Consider the following 18,782-nt stretch of genomic DNA (forward strand, 5'->3'; position numbering starts at 1 on the left):
AGGAGGCAATAATTATGATGGTTTTATGTGGATGTACTTCAAATCAGGTGGTAAGAATTTCTGCTTCTGATAGATTTGGGGGATTACATATTAGTTATTTAATTATGAGGACATTTTTATACATAATGACAATGCCTCCACCACGCTTGTTCAGCCTATCTTGTCTAATAACATTATAATCACTAGTAAGTATTTCCTCATCTTTAATGTGTGGTTTTAGCCATGTCTTGGTAATAATTACTATGACAGGAGTGTAGGTAGTTAGGGCCACATGAAATTCACTACTTTTTGTGATACTTCTGAGGTTAACATTAGTTATAATTAAGTCTGATTTGGAATGTTTTAGGGGAGGAATGTAGAGAGTAGTATTAGCAGGTGTTGTGGGTGTTATTGGGTGGGGTGGGAGTAGCTGTGTAGGCCCTGGGTCAGGATGTATGCCAGCTTGAAGTTTGATTTCTCTTAGTGAGTGTAGAATAACTGAGAGTTTGAGCATGGATATTAGTCGATGAAAGAAATCTGGATAAGAAGGAGGGTTGGGGCTATGGACATATTTATAGTGGAAGAATAATATGTTAGAGTTAGTGTAGAGGTTAGAACAGATGTGAAAATGGATATTTGGTTTTGTATGGTATGTAACAGTGGGGACTGTAGGAGAGGGTTAGTGTGTTATGTTTGATGTGATGAAGGTAGTGGAGTGGTAGGCTAGGTAGAGGGTAACGAGTAGGAGAGAGTTGCACAAAAGAGTGATGATAACTGACATGGTGAATAGTAGAGAAATAGGAGAAAATTATGGGTGGGTTAGTGTGTGAAGTTTAGTAGAGAGAGAAGTGTATTGATAAAGTGATGTGGTAGGGGAGGAGTGTTGTGTGAGGGATGAAATAATGGTTAGTGAGGTGGGAGGGGAGAAAGTGAAAGAAATAATTGATTGTGGTTATGTTGCAAGTTATAGGATAATGAGTTAGAAGGTGTGGTTTAGTTTAATTATAAATTTAAGGAAACTGGGGGTGTGTGGGACTGGGGATAGGGTAGGGGAGTGGAGTGGGCCTGAGCTAAGCAAGGGTGAATGGAAAAGCTTGGCTGATAGCTGAGGAGAGGAGAAAAAAAGAAAAATAGAAATTGTTACCAATTATGTTGTCTAGTACATGAAAGATAGATGGAGGTATTTTAGACAGGCCAGAAAGAGAAGCTCAGTATAAACACAAACTGTTGAAATTTCCACATTAGCATTCATCTAGCATAGTAGTACAAATGCAATGTTACAAAAAATTTAGATTTAAAATGTTGCTAAAGTTAACAATAAATATACTTAGAAAAAACATAGTTAATATAGATGTGTAACGGTGAAATTTGTTACATTCCTCTGAACATAGCAGAACACACAGCGACAGCTAGACAGCAGCCTTTTACAGCTGTTGCAGTGAGCATTATTTACTAAAGCATAATTGAAATGTATGACAAGAAAAAAATAAGAATGAGGAGGTAAAACAGTAAGCAAACAATTGCAATAACCAATGGATAAAACACGCAGCAAAATAGCTTAGTCCATGGTAACACAGCTAAAACTACTGCAGGCATAAAGTAGGCATAAAGCATAAAAGCATAAAACTACCAGGCATAAAGTATTCAGTGCAGCATTTACATTAGTGAATTTTAAAACACAGACCAAGCATCTAGTCAACAAGTCTAACTAGCTGTAAGCACAAAATACTGTAGTTGAACCAGACATAAAGTATACAGTGCAGCATTTACATTAGTGAGTTTTAAAACACAGAGCAGGCATCTAGTTAACAAGTATAAGTAGCTGTAATCATAAAAATATGAAAAACAAGTAAAGAACTTACAGAGCAAGCTGAAGGAACACAGTTAAGGAGTCAGCAGAAAGGAAGGAACAGTTTGAAAATGGAGCCTGGAATCCCAGTAGGTAATATCACCTCCCGCAGAGGTCTGATAGGTGGGATGGGGGCTGTGAGAGTTTACAGCACTCTATGTAGGCATGGATGTAGCCAAGCCCAGAGGTATGCACAGTCCAGAAACAATAAGTAAAAATTCTTTAACAGAAAAAGGCTTTGTACTGTTAATAGTAAGAAAAATATTTTTTGTTGTGTACTACTATCAGGTAAAAAATGTCTTAAAGCAGACTGATTAGTCCAGCATTTAACAGACATATGATTGTTGAAACTAACAGAGAGTGTTTTAAGAATGGGGGTTTCCTTGCTGCCAAGCTACTTTACAGTGTACTGACTTACTAGAGAGTAGATAATGCCTTAAATAAGCATATTTTAAAACTTAAAACTAAGCCAACATACTTTGCAGATATAAAGAGAGACACTGTGAGGTGAGAGATAGCAAAGCTGTATGCCAAGCGATTTTCATTGCAACCAGTTATTCAGTATGCAGTAAGCAGCTTGAGTGGTATTCCACATCAGGAGCTGTTAATTGAAAGGGCACATCATGTGTATGCTCCAAACCTAGCCATGGCAACCTAAACCTTTAATAGTAAAGATGCAATTCTACCAGTAGAAGGGGTTGATTCTGACAAAACTGTGGTAGAAGGACAAAGTACTATAAGTGGGAGACAGTAGAGTGTTTGTAGAAAATTACTTCTGGTAATAAAGACCACAGAGAGACTGTGCCAGTGAAACCTTGTCCAGTGTTTCAACAGAAAAATGCTTGAGAAACAGAAAAAAGCACAATAGTTTGCTAGAAGAACCAATGGTACATTGGAAAGGAAGCAGAGACTGGATTTGGGAGATGGAGATAAACAGGAATAAAACCAGCAACTCAGAAATTGCCAAATAAGTGTGTGATTATAAAGCATTAATTATATTTGTGAAACATGACAGAACAAGAAAACCTAGATATCGAACTTTTTTGACTTTGTTAAACTTATAGTGGACACTAAAGCATATGTCCTACTTCATGTCATTACTGTTTGGAGGAACAATTTGAAGAGGGGATGAGGAAGGAAAGAGTTAAATGTAAGAAAAACAAACATTTATTCTTAACAATAATACTTGTATAGTGCACGATACCTGCCATGCAATAAAGTTACGTTTTCTCAGTTATTTTCAAGTGTAATGGGGATACTAAAGTAAACAGGTGCCCCTGCTTTTCCTTCTTTTCTCTTTCTCCTTGTTCAGTTTTAAGAAATGTAGGCACTGCAATGTTAAAAAAAGAAGAAAAGTTTGTTCAAAATACAAGAAAAAGGATGTGCTTGATATCATTCTTGCATAGGGGAATGACTGAATTAAGGGTCTTGTCTTTAACTAGTAACAAGTTTTAAGAGAAAGCAAATAAATAAAAAGGAACATTAAGCTCTCCTCTACAAACAAATAAATACTTGTAGAAGCAACTCTCGATCTGGTTCTCATGTCTTAATGGAGATAATCTGACAATCTGATGCAGAGCAATAAAAACAGAATACTTATTTCTTTCAATGGCTAGGAGATAATGTTTTCTGAAAGCATTCAAGTGTTTTCTCATTCTGAGAGAGCAATAAAGACAAAACAATACAGCACTTAATTGAAGCACAGGCTGTACCATACATCTAAGCATGGATAACCTTCCTTTTAGGATAACCCAGATCTCCAAGTGTGTCTGTCAGTTTGCAACAACTGTTCCTGTTAGGAAGGTAGAACTTCAATATTTGAAGATTTACACAGTTTTGTGTGTTAATATTAAGTTAATAGGTTTTTGGGGTGTATTGGCGGCGTATTTGTTTTTTGTTTGAGGGTTTCAATAAAACAAAAAGTTTTGTAAAATGTGACATAGGCTCAAAAGGATATGGCAAGAAACAACTGTATAAAAGGTCAACCTACCAAACATTAGTGTGTGCATGTAACACAAAAACCTTGAACTAGATACTTAACAAAAAGCTGTCAGAAATAAAAGATGCAAATAATAACTTTTAAACATAATGACCCTTTTGATATTGTCTTTAAATGTTAATGGTCTGACAGATATATACAAAAAAGAAAGAGTAGTGAACTGTATTAAAAATGTAGAGTGCAAATAGTTATGCTATAGGAGACACATTTGTAAAGAAATGAACATGTGAATTTGATAAAGAAAGGTTCTCAAGACAGTTATTCAGTGGAATACCTGGGACAAAGGAAAAGAGAATTACTTATATTAATTGCAAGAGGAGCTACAATAGTGATAGAGGAGGACAGAAAATATAATAATCGTAGCTATATAGTAGTAATGGGCTACTCTCAAGGGAAGGGGATTACACTGGCATGTATTTATATTCCAACTAAAACTGCTATAATGGAGCTTTAAAAATCCTGGGAGAAATAATTAGTTTTCAGCAGGGAATATCAGTTATATGTGGGGACTGGAATTTGATTTGCACAAGGGAAGATGTGTCTAGGGGGTTAGATTTTTGAAGAAATTTATGAAAATATGTGGCATGGAAGCTGTGCATTCAGTAGTAGGAGGTTGAAATGAATTTACATATTATTCTCCAAGATACAAAAACTGGGCTAGGCTAGACAGAACTTACATTTTGCAGGAACATTTACATTTAATTGAAAGTTTTGATAAGCATCCAATTACTATTTCAGATCACGTGCCAGTTTTGTTGTGTCTTTCAGCTTTTCCCGGTTAGGGGTCACCACAGCGGAACTCCGGTCCGCTAATGATTGGCAGTAGATTTTTACGTGCCGAGTTGCCGGCCCTGACGCACAACCTTCAACGAAGGTACGCCCATTCATGCATGTCTCCACACAGAAGATGCTCTAGCGGAGAATCGAACAGGACAACGTCTTACTGTGAGGCGACAATGCTACCGCAGCACCACCACCGCAGTTTTCCTCAGATCACGTGCCAGTAATAACCAAAATAAAGACACAGGGTAATGAAATAAAAAATGAGAAACTGGTGTTTTCACACCGATCTGTTGAAAATGGGAAATTTAAGGAATGGGTAGTGGAAATTACTCCGGAGTTAGAGAAGACAGAATTTTCTTCTGAAAATATAGCTATGGAGTGGGATAAAATTAAAGTGGAGTTTAAAAATAGGGTGGAAATAAAAGAAAGCAAGATACGGTTAAGAAGCATCAATAATTATTTAGAGGGTATTGCAGGCTAGGGGGAATCTCACAGAACAAGAAGATGAGCAATTGTAGAATGCTAAGCAGAAAATAAAGGATTACCTCTATAATATACATGAGTTTAGAAAGATTGCTCTTAAGCAACTGTTTTTTGATAATAAGGCTAGAGCACAAAAACTTTTAGCCCAATAATTCAGACAACAGAAAGTCAAAAGGGTTGTCAACAAGCTTAGAAAGCCTATAACAGGGAAGATAACAAGAGATCCTATAGAGGTGCTAGAAATATTTTGGAAATGTTATTAAAGTCTTTATAAAGCAGATAAATATGGAGATCAAGAAAAGATACAAATGGAAATGTTTATGGAAGAATTAAATATGTCAAGGTTAGAGGTAGATGAGGCTCAATTACTAATAGTTAGAATACAAGGAGATGAAATAAAAATGGTGATGTATAACTACTCAACAGGAAAGTCCACAGGAATAGATATTATTCCTGTGGAGGTTTCAAAGCTAGGAGAGAAAAAAAAACTGATAAATCTGGAAGGTTTTGTTTAACAGTATTTTAGGAGGAGGAGAAGCACCAGTTTCTTGAAAGAAAGCTATGGTGACTGTAATACCTAAAAAGGGTAAAGGCCCATCCGATCCAGCTTCATACAAGCCCATTTCAATCCTAAACCATGATTATAAAGTGATTATATCTATAATGGTTAAGAGTGGCAAAGGTGATGCCAAAATTGATAGACATGGATCAGTGTGGTTTCTGTGGAGGAGAGGCAAACATTTGACAACATTAACAGAACTCCGATTATCAAGAGGGAAGCTGAATGTAAGAAAATACCACTGATGTTGGTGGGTCTTGATGTAGAGAAAGCATTTGACAGAGTAAGCTGTGAATTTATTATCATGGCAATGGGAGCATTTGCATTCCCTGATAAAAAATATAAGGTTAATCAGGAGAATATATAAGGAATTGGAGGCTAAAATTAAAGTGGGTGGGTTCTTCTCTGATAATTTCTGTTTGAGTAGAGCAAATAGGGAATGGTGTCCTCTTTCCCTGTTGTCATTTGCACTATATTTAGAACCATTAGCAAAGAAAATAGGAGACTCAGAAATTCAAGTATATAATTGATATGGTAGTCAAGAAAGACTGGCTCTATTTGCAGATGATATTATTTTATACCTGATAAAACCAGAAAAGGGGAATTTCAATGTTGTGGAACATTTTGAGGCAGTTTCAAATCTTTTTGGGATACAAAATTAATGAAGCTAATGTAAAGGCAATAGCTGTGAATTATGTACCCAGAACACAAATTGGTTCAGCAATATCCATATTTATGGAGACATGATAAAATAAAGTACTTAGGCGTATGGATTAAAAAGAATTTTGGTGTGGCAGCTAAGGATATGTGGGAAGAGACTAAACAAAAGATAATACAAAAACTGAGAAATGGGAAGCTCTGTTATATGGATATGGATTGCAAGACATAAACAGTTGAAATGTTTTTCATCCCTTTAGTTTTATACACAGGTCAGGCATATTTATGTCAACTAGAGGAAAAGTTCTGGATAGCAATTAATAAAGATCTGAAGGATTTTATCTGGGAGGGGAAGATGTCAAGAGTCAAGTGGGATAAGCTGATTCTTCCAGTTGAACATGGTGGTTTGGGACTACTCAATTTGAAGGGGTATTTCACATATGCACAGTTAAGGTTCCTATACAGAGCACAAGCAGAAACCTATAATTCATAGTGGAAATGGATGATGATGAAACAGGGGGGAAGCTCATGAAACAAGGAGAGAATGGGATTTTGGATGCAAATCCTTAAGGAGAATAATTGTAACCATGCAGGATATTATATTCATAAAGTTGCAGAAAGTATTCTAAGAACTAAGCCAACACTGGAATGGAGAAAAGAGATTCTGCTGATAGGGATGACTGCCATTAGGGATACAGACAGTAGGCAAGAGGGGGCTGGAATTTAATAGAGAAAACTGGTAAAAGAACCAAGCTATTGGGAGCAAATAGTTAGAGAGAGAAAGGTAATAGAATGGGAAGAGGCCAAGAATTTATTTGGACTGCAGGATAGAGATTGCCTTCCCGATTGAGGATTGTGCCATAATCGACTCTCCAGCCGACACAAGCATCCTCCAAAAGGGCCTCATAGAAACAGACAACTGGTGCCAGAGCCATGGCCTCAAGCTAAATGCCAAAAAGTGTATAGTCATCCCTTTGGTAAAACAAAGTGCCCACAAATTACCACATAGGTGGTAATCCATTAAGCACAGAAGAAGTAATTAGGGACCTGGGGACCCAAGTTGATAGTAATCTCTCATTTGACAACCACGTGGCCAAAGTGGTTAGAAAAACATTTTATATAGCCCACCTAATCATGAAGGGATTCACATCTAGATCAGGGGAGGTCATCATGCCTCTTTATTCATCCCTCATCAGGCCCATAATTGAGTACAATGCCCCTTTTGGGATGTACCTTACCAGACACCTGCAGCAACTGGAAAGACCCCAAAGGTACCTCACCAAGAGGATCAAAGGGCTCAAACAGATGCCATATGCTGCCCGGTTAAAGAAACTCCAGCTCTACTCAGTGGCATACCGCCTGCTCAGAGGCGATCTGTGCCTGACATATAAAGCCATGTCCAACCCGGAATTAATGGACATGCTGCACCTCAGAAAATCCAAATCCCATCGAGCTACGTGCTCGAGAGACTTGAACCTCAGCACTGAAATAAATAGGACATGCTGGAGGGACAGATTCATAACCCAGAGGCTCCCTTCACTCTGGAATAAAATCCCAGTCCAGGTTTGACTCTCTTCAAGAGGAATCTTGATGAGTGGATGGGAGATCATAGGTTTACCCCAGGTACCACTTCTGTGCCACTGTTAGACAGAGGCACATTATACTAACCTCGAAAAAGGGCATAGCATAATTAATTTAAAAAGGGTGGCGAAAGCCAAACACACTCTGGCTAGGCTTATAAATGCCCTAGGGCAGATAGCCTAGTATGAACTTATGAACCTAAGTACAGGCAAAGAGAAAGAAATAGGGGGATCCTAAATGAAAGACCAGCATTGGTACAGATTTTATTAGAATCTAGAACAAAAGATGCTGTTAAAAAGGAATTAGTACAGCATACAAAATAGTGCATGATAACTATAAGAATCAATCAGAGGAGAAGGTTAGGAAGAATTGGGAAGAGAGATTGAATAAACAATCAGAAAGAAACAATGGGGGTATATGTATGTCTCCCAAATATGCAGTAAAGTCTTGAAATTTTAGTTTACATAAGTATTTATATACCTTGAGTAGACTCCAAAGAATTTTTCTTCAGGTAGACAGCGAGTGTTCATAGGTTCATAGGTTGGTACTAGGCTATTGGCCCTAAGGCCTATGCAAGCCTAGCCATAACAATTCCCTGGAAATTTCTTCCCACAATATTTACTTCTCTGGGCCCCTGTCTAGCAGGGCGATTGACATAATCCCCGGGGTGAATTTCCTATCTCCCATCCAATCATCAAGGTTCCTTTTGAAGAGGGCCAATGAGGCGCTCTGCTTGACATGTATGGGCAGTCTATTCCAGAGTATGGGGAGTCTCTGGGTCAGGAACCTATCCCTCCAGCATGTTTTGTTCATTGTGATGATAAGGTTTAGATCCCTGGAGCGTGTGGCTCTGAGGGATTGGGATTTCTTTAAGTGGAGCATGTCCAACAGCTCAGGGTTTGATATAGCCTTGTATGTTAAGCAGAGATCGCCTCTGAGTAGACGATATGCCACAGAGTATAGCTGGAGTTTTTTTAGACGGTCAGCATATGGCATCTGCTTTAGGCCTGTGATTCTTTTAGTGTGGTATTTCTGTGGCCTTTCCAGTTATTGCAGATGTCTTGTGAGGTACATACCAAATGGGGCATTATACTCTATAATGGGTCTAATGAGGGATGAGTACAGTGGGACAATGACCTCCTTTTTTCTGGATGAAAATCCCTTAGTGATGAGGTGTGCCACGTAGAAGGATTTCCTGACTGCTGTGGCGATGTGGTTATCGAAAGTGAGACCACTGTCCACTTGTGTCCCTAAGGCTCTCATCACACTTTCGATGTTTAGTGTCCTGCCACCTATGTGGTAGTTCATGGGTACATGTTTTTTCCAAAGGGGATGACTATACATTTCTTGGCATTAAGCTTGAGCCCATGGCTTTGGCACCAGGCATCTGTTTCTGTAAGGCCCTTTTGTAGAATATCCACATCATTTGGGGATTCAATAATGGCTCCCAGTTTGCAGTCATCTGCAAACTTTGTTAGCCAGAGTCCCTTAGTGTTGGCCTGTACTTCAGAGAAGTAGATGCGAAACAAGAGTGGTCCCAGGACTGAACCCTGAGGTGCTCCACTTGTCACTTGTCAGGAGCTGGGTTTAGAGTCGGCTACTTTTACAGTCTGAGTTCTGTCAGTAAGCCAGTTGGCAACCCATCGAGTGACGTAGGGATTTATGCCCAGCTTAGTAAGTTTATCTATGATTCCAGAGTGGGGGATGGTGTTGAAGGCCTTGGCGAGGTCCAGATAGGCTGTGTGGACCGCCTTACTCTCGTCCACAGCTCTGGATACCGATTTGAAGAAGTCAATCAGATTCAGGAGACAAGATCGGCCCTTCACAAACCCAAACTGGGTGGGGTCTAGTGTTTGAAGGTTGCCAATGACTTTGTTTATAAGTTCTCTGATAATGCGTTCCATGCCCTTGCAGATCAGGCTTGTCAGACTGATGGGACGGTAGTTCCCGGGATCCAAGGCAGATCCTCCCTTGTGGAGGGGGATAACTGTAGCCGTGCGCCACTCAGTGGGCATGAAGCCTGAGGTGAGGCTATGATTAAACATGATGGGAAGTGTTGGAAGTGTGATGGGAAGAAGGAGGTAACTGGGAACATATTTTCTGGGAGTATAATATGTTGGCAGACTTTAAAGATTGCCTGCAGACTGTTCTGTCAGAGATACTGGGTGAGCAAATTGGTGCAACAAAGGAAATTATTTTTTTTGAGCTATGATACAGAATCGGAATTTCCTAGACATAGTAAGGCCTTGCTAAGTCTAATTATGGTGGCTGCCAAAAAAAGCAATTACTAGAAAATGCAAATCAAAGTCTAAGTCAACTTTACTATCAGTAGTGAATACAGTAGCAGAGATAAAACAACTGGAACTGGGATATTTAGAAAAGGGAAGGAGCAAATTACATAGGGAATTGTGAGAACAATACATGCAGAGGGGGGACGAGGTTTAAAAGAAGGAAAGATTTGAATGAGCTATGTAATGCTTGACTAACATTGACGGGATAGATTATAAGTGATGTATAATGTTTGCAACTACAATTATGTCAATATGGTTTGTGATGTATAATGTTTGTGTCTAAAATTATGTCAGTATGGTTTGTTTTCATTTATATAAATGTATGATTACATATGTCATACGTGATAATTTAAAAAATGTTTCTTGTTTAAAAAAATTGGGGGGAGAAATAATCAACTTTCAGCAGGAAAAATTACTTATAGTTGGACTGGAATTTGATTTGCAACAATGAGGATGTATGTGGGGGCTTAGAAGGAAAAATATAACAAAACAGGGCAGATTTCTAAAGAAATTTATGAAAATATCTGGTATGAAAGATGTGAGTTTAGTAGTAGAAAGTCTGAGAGAATTTACATATTACTCGCCAAGGTACAGTAACTGGGCTAGACTAGACAGAAATTATATTTCACAGAAACGTGTATTTAATTGAGAAATTTGACACACATCCAATAACTATCTGAGATCATGCACAAGAGCTACTAAGATACAAATTCAGGCTAGTGAAGCAAAGATGAGACACTGGCACTTCCCCATCTACCTGTTAAAAAGAGAGGAATTTAATGAATGGATTGTGGAAATTACCCAGGACTTATTATGAAAGCTAGAAAGTAGTAAAAACGAAAAACATCCAGGGTAAAGTGCCTCTCTAAGAAAAGTAACTAATGAGTAAAAGAACAAAAAGAGGCACACCATGACTATTGAAGCTGACCCTTTATTTCACAAGTAAGCACTTTCACGTCACCAAAGACGCTTCATCAGACTTTCAACAACACAAAGTAACAAACTTCTTAAATAATGATTCAAAAACTATTGAGCCAATGAAATTACACATAAAAACAGGAAGCTCATTAATATTTAAGTGTTTAAAAATACACATATAAAAACAGACAAATATATATATAAAAAATATATATATAAAAAACACACATAATGAGTTGTAATCGAAAACCCTTGTTCACATTTCATATAAATAACATATATATCTACTTTAAAATCTCATTATAAAAAGCTTTATCATAAATAACTTTATTAAAAATAATAATAATAATAATAATAATAATAATAATAATAATAATAATAATATCTGATTACCTAAGCCTTAACACAAGATGAGATTTTAAAGTAGATATATATGTTATTTATATGAAATGTGAACAAGGGTTTTCGATTACAACTCATTATGTGTGTTTTTTATATATATGTTTGTTTTTATATGTGTATTTTTAAACACTTAAATATTAATGATCTTCCTGTTTTTATGTGTAATTTCATTGGCTCAATAGTTTTTGAATCATTATTTAAGATGTTTGTTACTTTGTGTTGTTGAAAGTCTGATGAAGGTTCTTTGATGACGTGAAAGCACTTACTTGTGGAATAAAGGGTCATCTTTGATAGTTGTGGTGTGCCCTCTTTTTGTTCTTTTACTCAAAGATAGAAAGTACTCTAGGAGTTACAACTAGTAAGTGGAATAAAATGAAAGTGGAGTTAAAAATAGGGCATAAATAAAAGAAAACGTGATATGGATAAGAAGTAATTATTATTTAGAAGGGCTGACAAAGGTTAAAGTATTACAAAATAAGAGTAATCCCACAGAACAAGAGGCAGCATAATTGCAGAGTGCTAAAAAAAAAATAAGGGAGTACCTGGATAATACGCACGAGTTTAGAAAGATTGCTGTTAAGCAACTGTTTTTTTTTTTTGTTTTGTTTTTTATAATAACTCCAGAGGAAAAAACTTATTTTGACACAATGAGTTAGGCAACAAGAAGAAGAAGAAAGTTTTTTTTGACAAATTTAGGCACTCTATAAAAAGGAAAATAACAAGAGATCCTATATAGGTTGTGAAGATTGGGTGAAGACAGGTGAAGGCTGCCAGCCTAGCCAGATAGAATTTTGGGGATAATTCTGTCATCTGTAAATATTAATGTAAACCACAGGCTTGTTGTCTTAAATGGTAAAAATAGTGTTACATGTGGAACTGAAAAAAATGTAACGGTGCTCTACTGACCAAGTAAAGCATGTTGTGACCCTTTGATGTAAACACCTCTAGATGAAGGAATTCTTGCTATTGTTTTAAGGCCAGATTTAATGGCCAGAATTTGCATGCATAAATGTCCTTAATGGCTTTGCTTCCTGACCTGGTGTGAGCTTACTAAAGAATGTAGCCTGTTAGCCTGGAAACTCCAGGAAAGTGTGAAGAATTATGTAATGTGAACCAGGAATGTGATTTTAAAAACAGAGAGAATCAGACAGCATTAAGCATTTTTGTCCTGACCATCCAACTCAGCACTGTTCTATATGTAAGTTATCTTAGACTTGTGTTTTCTCTTAGAAATGGCTAGAAACTAGAAAGATTAGACTAAGTGTTTTTCTGTGATGTCAGAACTGTAATACTGAATTATTGCAAATATTTCTTTGTGATCTCTGAACTCTTGTCTAGCACTGTGTTGTAAGAAGTATTGTCTTGTGTTTTTATTATTTATTATTAAGTACTTTAAAATCTTTCAACTGTGGCTGTTTTGTGTGGAGATAAGTTAAGCTCTAAGAGTACATTGGATGTATATAGTGATCCTGTACCAAGTCACTCTAATAAGCCTTGACTGTTTAGTTATACTACCAATTGGATAATAATATTGCACAGTAATAATTGGACACCCTTTTAAGGGGCCTGTGAGTAGCTGATAAATACTAGTGGGTGGTGGCAGCTGATACTACCGTATATTCTGGGAAAAAGGGTCACAGCTGGAGAGCCTGTGCCAGCCTTCCCCAGGATTGTCTGTGTGGTTGTATAAACTCTTCTCAAAGTGTATGTGTGGGTGTGTGTCAGCTACCTGGGCAGGAACATGAAGCACTGGTTGGACAGAAAGGGTGCTGGAGGTTTTAGTTTGCCCACTAGGCTGAGATCTGGACCCTATAGCTGTGCCAGTGGGGAGTCTTATTGGGGACCTGGAGAGCAAGGGAGCGACCAACCTCGGACTGACTGTAATCTCTGTGTGCTCTTAAGGGAAATTGCACTTTACTGTGTGTATTTGTTATCCTTTCTTCCTATATGAGACACCCCTCACTGGTGTTAGGGGTAAGGATTGAGGCTCCTTGATTGCTGGGCCAGGGCATGGGCATCACATAGGTATTAGAAATATTTTGGGAATTTTATGAAAATGTGTATAAAGAACAGAAGTGGAGAAATCAAGAAAAAGCACAAACGGAAATATTTATGGAAGGATTAAATATACCAAGGTTAGAGATAGACAAGGCTCAATTATTAACAGTTAGTATATCAGGAAATTAGATAACAATAGTGACATAGAAACAATCTACAGGAAAGTCTCAGGAATAGATGGTATTCCTGTGGAAATATGTAAGCTAGGAGGGAAGAAAGTCATAAAGATCTGGAAGATTTTGTTTAACCATATTTTAAAGGGAGGAAAAGCACCATAGGTTAGAACATCCTGGAAGAAAGCTGTGGTGGCTGTAATACCTAAAGAAGGTAAAGACTCATCATATCCAGCTTCATATAGGCACATTTCAATTTTAATCCATGGTTATAAATAGTTTATGTATATAATGGCTAAAAGAATGGCAAAGATGATGCCAAAATTGATAGATATCACTTAGTGTTGTTTTGCAGAGGGGAGGCAAATATTTGACAACATTAATAGAACAGTGATGATCCAGAGGGAAGCAGAATATAAGAAAATACCATTGTTGTTGGTGGGTTTTGATGCAGAGAAAACATTTGATGGAGTAAATTGGAATTTTATGAGTAGGGTAATGGAAGCATTTGCATTCCTTGACACAATAATAAGGTTAATTAGTAGGGTATATGAGAGATTAGAGGAGAAAATTAAAGTGGGAAGGTTCCTCTCTGGTAACTTGTGTCTGAACAGAGGATCCAGGCAGGGGTGTCCTCTTTCCCCTTTGTTATTTGTGCTATATTTAGAGCTCCCATAGTAGTAGATGAGAAAAAAAGACACAAATGGTAGCTTTGTGGTAGTAAGAGACTAATGGCAAGGGAGGGGGGATTACAATGGTACGTATTTATATTCCACCAGAAACTGCTATTATGGTGCTTAAGAAATTTTTGGGAGAAATAATCAGCTTTCAGCAGGGAATATTATTTATAGGTGGGGACTGGAATTTGATTTGATCTGTCCCTGATATTCTGTTGAATATCTGTTCTGAAATCCTCTGTTTGTCAAATTCTCATGCTCATTTCTTTCCAAATGTGTCTCCTGCAGCGTTCCAACTTGCACTCTGCACTTCTTAATATAATTCAATATTCTTTCCTTTTTATCTATAATTATGAGGCCATTCGTGTTCCAGGATAATATGGACAGAATAGCCATCATGATAAAATGCTACTGTTCCCACCTATTATACACGATATTTATTTTTTGAATGTGTATTCCCAGCTTTTGTGCAACATGCATATACTAATGTTTAGCAGGCTGATCTTTCATACAGTTGTTTCTTCTCATCTCCATTTGAACCTATGTTACATTTTTCAAGATTTTATTGTTTTAATGAAAACCCTCAAACAAAAAACTAAATACAAAACACCACCTTTCACTATTAGCCTGGAACAAACACACAAAACTATGTACATCTTCAAAACATGGATTTTAAGTCTCCAGAAGGGAACAATTGCCCCAAATTGAAGGGGAATTATCTAACCTAAAATTAAGGTTACTCATAACAAAGTGTGTGCTATAGCCTGTGCTCCCACCTACACTGATTGCAGTATGTTCTTTCTTGTCTTTCTTCCCTTCCCAGGTAAGAAAAACAGCCTGCATGCTTTCAAAAAACATTAACATTTAGCCCTAAGAAAGAATGCACTGATTATCTTTAAATAAAACTAAATTGTACACTGTTCTTTTAATTGCATTAAAGTATTAAGGATGATAGGGAGGTTTTACCTCTTATTCCCTTCCCATATAATTTCATATTTAATTTTTTCACTGATCTGCTTGCCTCTGTACTTTTAAATTTTGCATTTTCCTCAGCAAAGAATACTTAGAATTCTTAGGATTAATTGATTGCACCTGCAGACAGCTTCTCTACATGGAAATGTACTCAGCAATAAAATCCTTGTAAATTTCACTCAGAAAAGAATGCACAGTTTCCCTTTGCTGCAGACATCTTTACTCCACTGAATATATGCCAGAGGAAAATAATATCTTTACATTTATAAGAAGCTTAGCATTTTATGGATTACATCATTTTGTCTTATTTTTAAAGCCTACATGCTTACAAAAACACCTGTTTACAGCTTAAGCTAGTAATCTAGACATTCACCTCTGTAAATAAAAAGAAAAAAAATCTTAATTCTACATATGATATAATCAGTGCACTTTTATACCCCACCCCCACCACTGCAGCCCAAGATCACAGTGCATGAACATTTAACTTGCTTTTGTCCAGCCTTTTTTATCTTGTTATAATGTAACACCTATATTTCTTACAACAAAAAGTACTTGTTTACTTTAACATCTTCAATACATACAGTCACTGAAAAGACTTCATCCACATTTAATATACTCCTGACTATATACTACTCAAAACTGTTTTACTGTATTTAGCATGTAGAACTGTTCTTACAGTTAGTCTTTATGTGTCCTTCTAAACATTAATGATATAAAATGGGGTATATGCTATACAGTCCCCCTATATGTTTAACAAAGTCAACAAAAGTCCAATGTTATTCATCAACTTTTTTCCTACAAAATTGTATTTCACAAATGCGATAAGATGCTTTATAGTCTTCCATTTATTCACTAATTTCAGATTTCCTGGTCTTCTTCCTATTCATCTCCATCTCCCAACACCAGAGTCTAGTTCAAATCCAAGGTACTGCTGATTTTTCTAGTTGTCTTCTGTGTTTTTTTCTGTCTCTCAAGCATTTTCCTTTGGAACATTGGAAAGGCTTCACTGGCAGTCACTGCATGAACCTTACCATCAGGGGAATGAGATGCAGTGCTCCCTTCTGCTTGCTGACTCATTTTTTGCTGAATAAACTTTTTATTTCCTCCTTAGCCTGTTCTGTATCAAAAAATTACTTTGATCCTCCAGGAAAACAACATTCTGGAGAAAGCTGGATACAGCAGTCTGAATCTTAGGTTTTCTTTGTGTGTGCTGTTTTCTAACTCTACTGTTTCTTAAAACAGTTTGTTTTGATAAGTCTCATATTCAGCCAGCTTTTTCTTCATGTCAAGCTCTGATTTTTGCAGTTTTATCAGTTCATTTGACTGGCTAGTTAAAGCTTCTTCTGTTTTTTTTTCTAGATTTTGTTGTTTGAACTGATATATTCCTTCAATGTTTTATTTATTTTAATCACCTCTGAGTACATTTGATTTATTTTTTTTTTCCTCTAAATTACTGGAAGCCATCTCTTGAACTAAATCTGAAGCTTGTATTGCTTTTTGCTGAACAGCTATAGAATCCTTCCCAAACAGTGTCTTTTTTTCACCTTTGCTGGTTGATTTTCTTTCAGGTTTTCCAAATATCTTCTTTTCTGGCATCCGTGCAATGTATTCAGTACCCAGTAATTGAATTTTACTAAAAAAATATTTTCAATGGCACTCCTTTTTCTCAGTTTCTGTTTTCACACTGGGAGAGCTGAAGCTATACTGTTGATCAGTGTGTAGCCATCTTGGAAGAGACAGATACTGCTCCGTGTTTGACTGCTATTTTCAGATGGATTGTACAAATACCTCAGCATGTTAAGGCTTTACCTTTCAGATTGCATTTGATGGTGTCTGTGGGTTCAGTTTCCCTTCTTGGTTGTCTGTTGCGCCATCATGGGTAATTTTGTGTGAGTGTCTATTGTAATTCTGAGTAAATTCTTACTCTATTGTAATGGAAATATAAATAAGGTTTTCATTGTATCTGTATGTTTGTCTCACATGCTATTACTCTGTGTTTGACTGCAGGCTTCAGTTTAATTGTTTAAGTCACTCAACAGCTGTCAGCACAGTGGGGTAATGGTGAGGTTTACTCTGGCAAGGGTGAAACGTTTGAAGCCTTTTAAACCTATAGTCATATCCTCTGGCAAGCATGACTTTCCTTCTATCACATTAACAAAACACCCCTGTAAGTTGATGCTGTAGTTAGGGGCCTTAGATCCCATGCTGACAATGAACAGTCCATTTATCATCATTTAGCCACTGTTTTAAGAAAGTTCTTTTTCATTGCACAGATTATAGCTAATGGTATGGTGTCTAGGTCCAAGGATGTAATCATGCCACTGTACATGGCTCTCATCAGGCCAACCATTGAATATAATGCCCCATTCAATATGTACCCATCCAAACACTTGTCACAAATTGAGTGACCACAACACTTTTTCCCTAAAAAAAGTCAAGGGTCTAAATTACAAAAAATATGCAGACCATCTCAATGCCGTGTCTCGCTACTCAGTATCATACGGGCTAGTAAGAGGCAACCTCTGTCTCACATATGGAGCATCAACAGATCCTGTTCTGTCTGACTTATTACTCATTTGCAAGTCCAGTGGTAGCATGAATACCCACTCAAGGGATCTCAATCTCTTTTGCAGCAAAAACAGAACATGTTAGAGTGATAGGTATTTATCACAGAGAATACCTCTTTTATGGAACCATCTTCCATTCCACATAAAGCAAAGTATTTCTCTTAATCTATTCAAATGTAATTTGGATCAATGGATAGAAAACTGCAAATTCACCCCTGGTTTAGCACTCATATCCCTCACTGATAGAGAAACAAGTAATTGTCACAACATTTACCTTGTTCTGCCTACTTCTGGGTTATTTGTATGCAAAACATAAGGGCTAAAAACTACCATGAAAATGAAAGGTTAGGCTTCTTAAGATCCAAACAGATTAATAGTCTATTAAGTACCTATGAAACTATCGTCCTAACACAGTAAGGCTTTTCCTTTCAGATTGCACTTGATGATGGACGATGGCTGTCGGTTCAGTCCCCCCTCTACCCACCCACCAATTATATCCCATACCATCTTTGGTAATTTGGGATGGGTGTTTGTTTTTGAGTATAGTACCTATAAATTTTTAAGGGAAATATATGTCTGAGCTGCATTTTTTTATATCTGTACATTGTTCCACACACACACACTATGTGTGTTATGTGTGTGTGTGTGTGTGTGTGTGTGTGTGTGTGTGTGTGTGTGTCTCTGACTGAATGCTTCAAATTGTACAAGCAGCTCAACACATTAAAGCTCCATCTCCTAGAATGCATGTGATGATGGTTGTGGGTTTGATTTTCCTGTTAGTTGTATAATGTGTTGTCATTGTTACTTTGATGTGATTGATCATTTTTTCAGTACAGTACCTGTAATGTTATCATAATAAATATATATATATATATATATATATATATATATATA

Source organism: Protopterus annectens, chromosome 2.part2 (genome assembly GCF_019279795.1).
Source record: "Protopterus annectens isolate FY-2018-M chromosome 2.part2, PAN1.0, whole genome shotgun sequence".
NCBI classification, from domain to species: Eukaryota; Metazoa; Chordata; order Ceratodontiformes; family Protopteridae; genus Protopterus; species Protopterus annectens.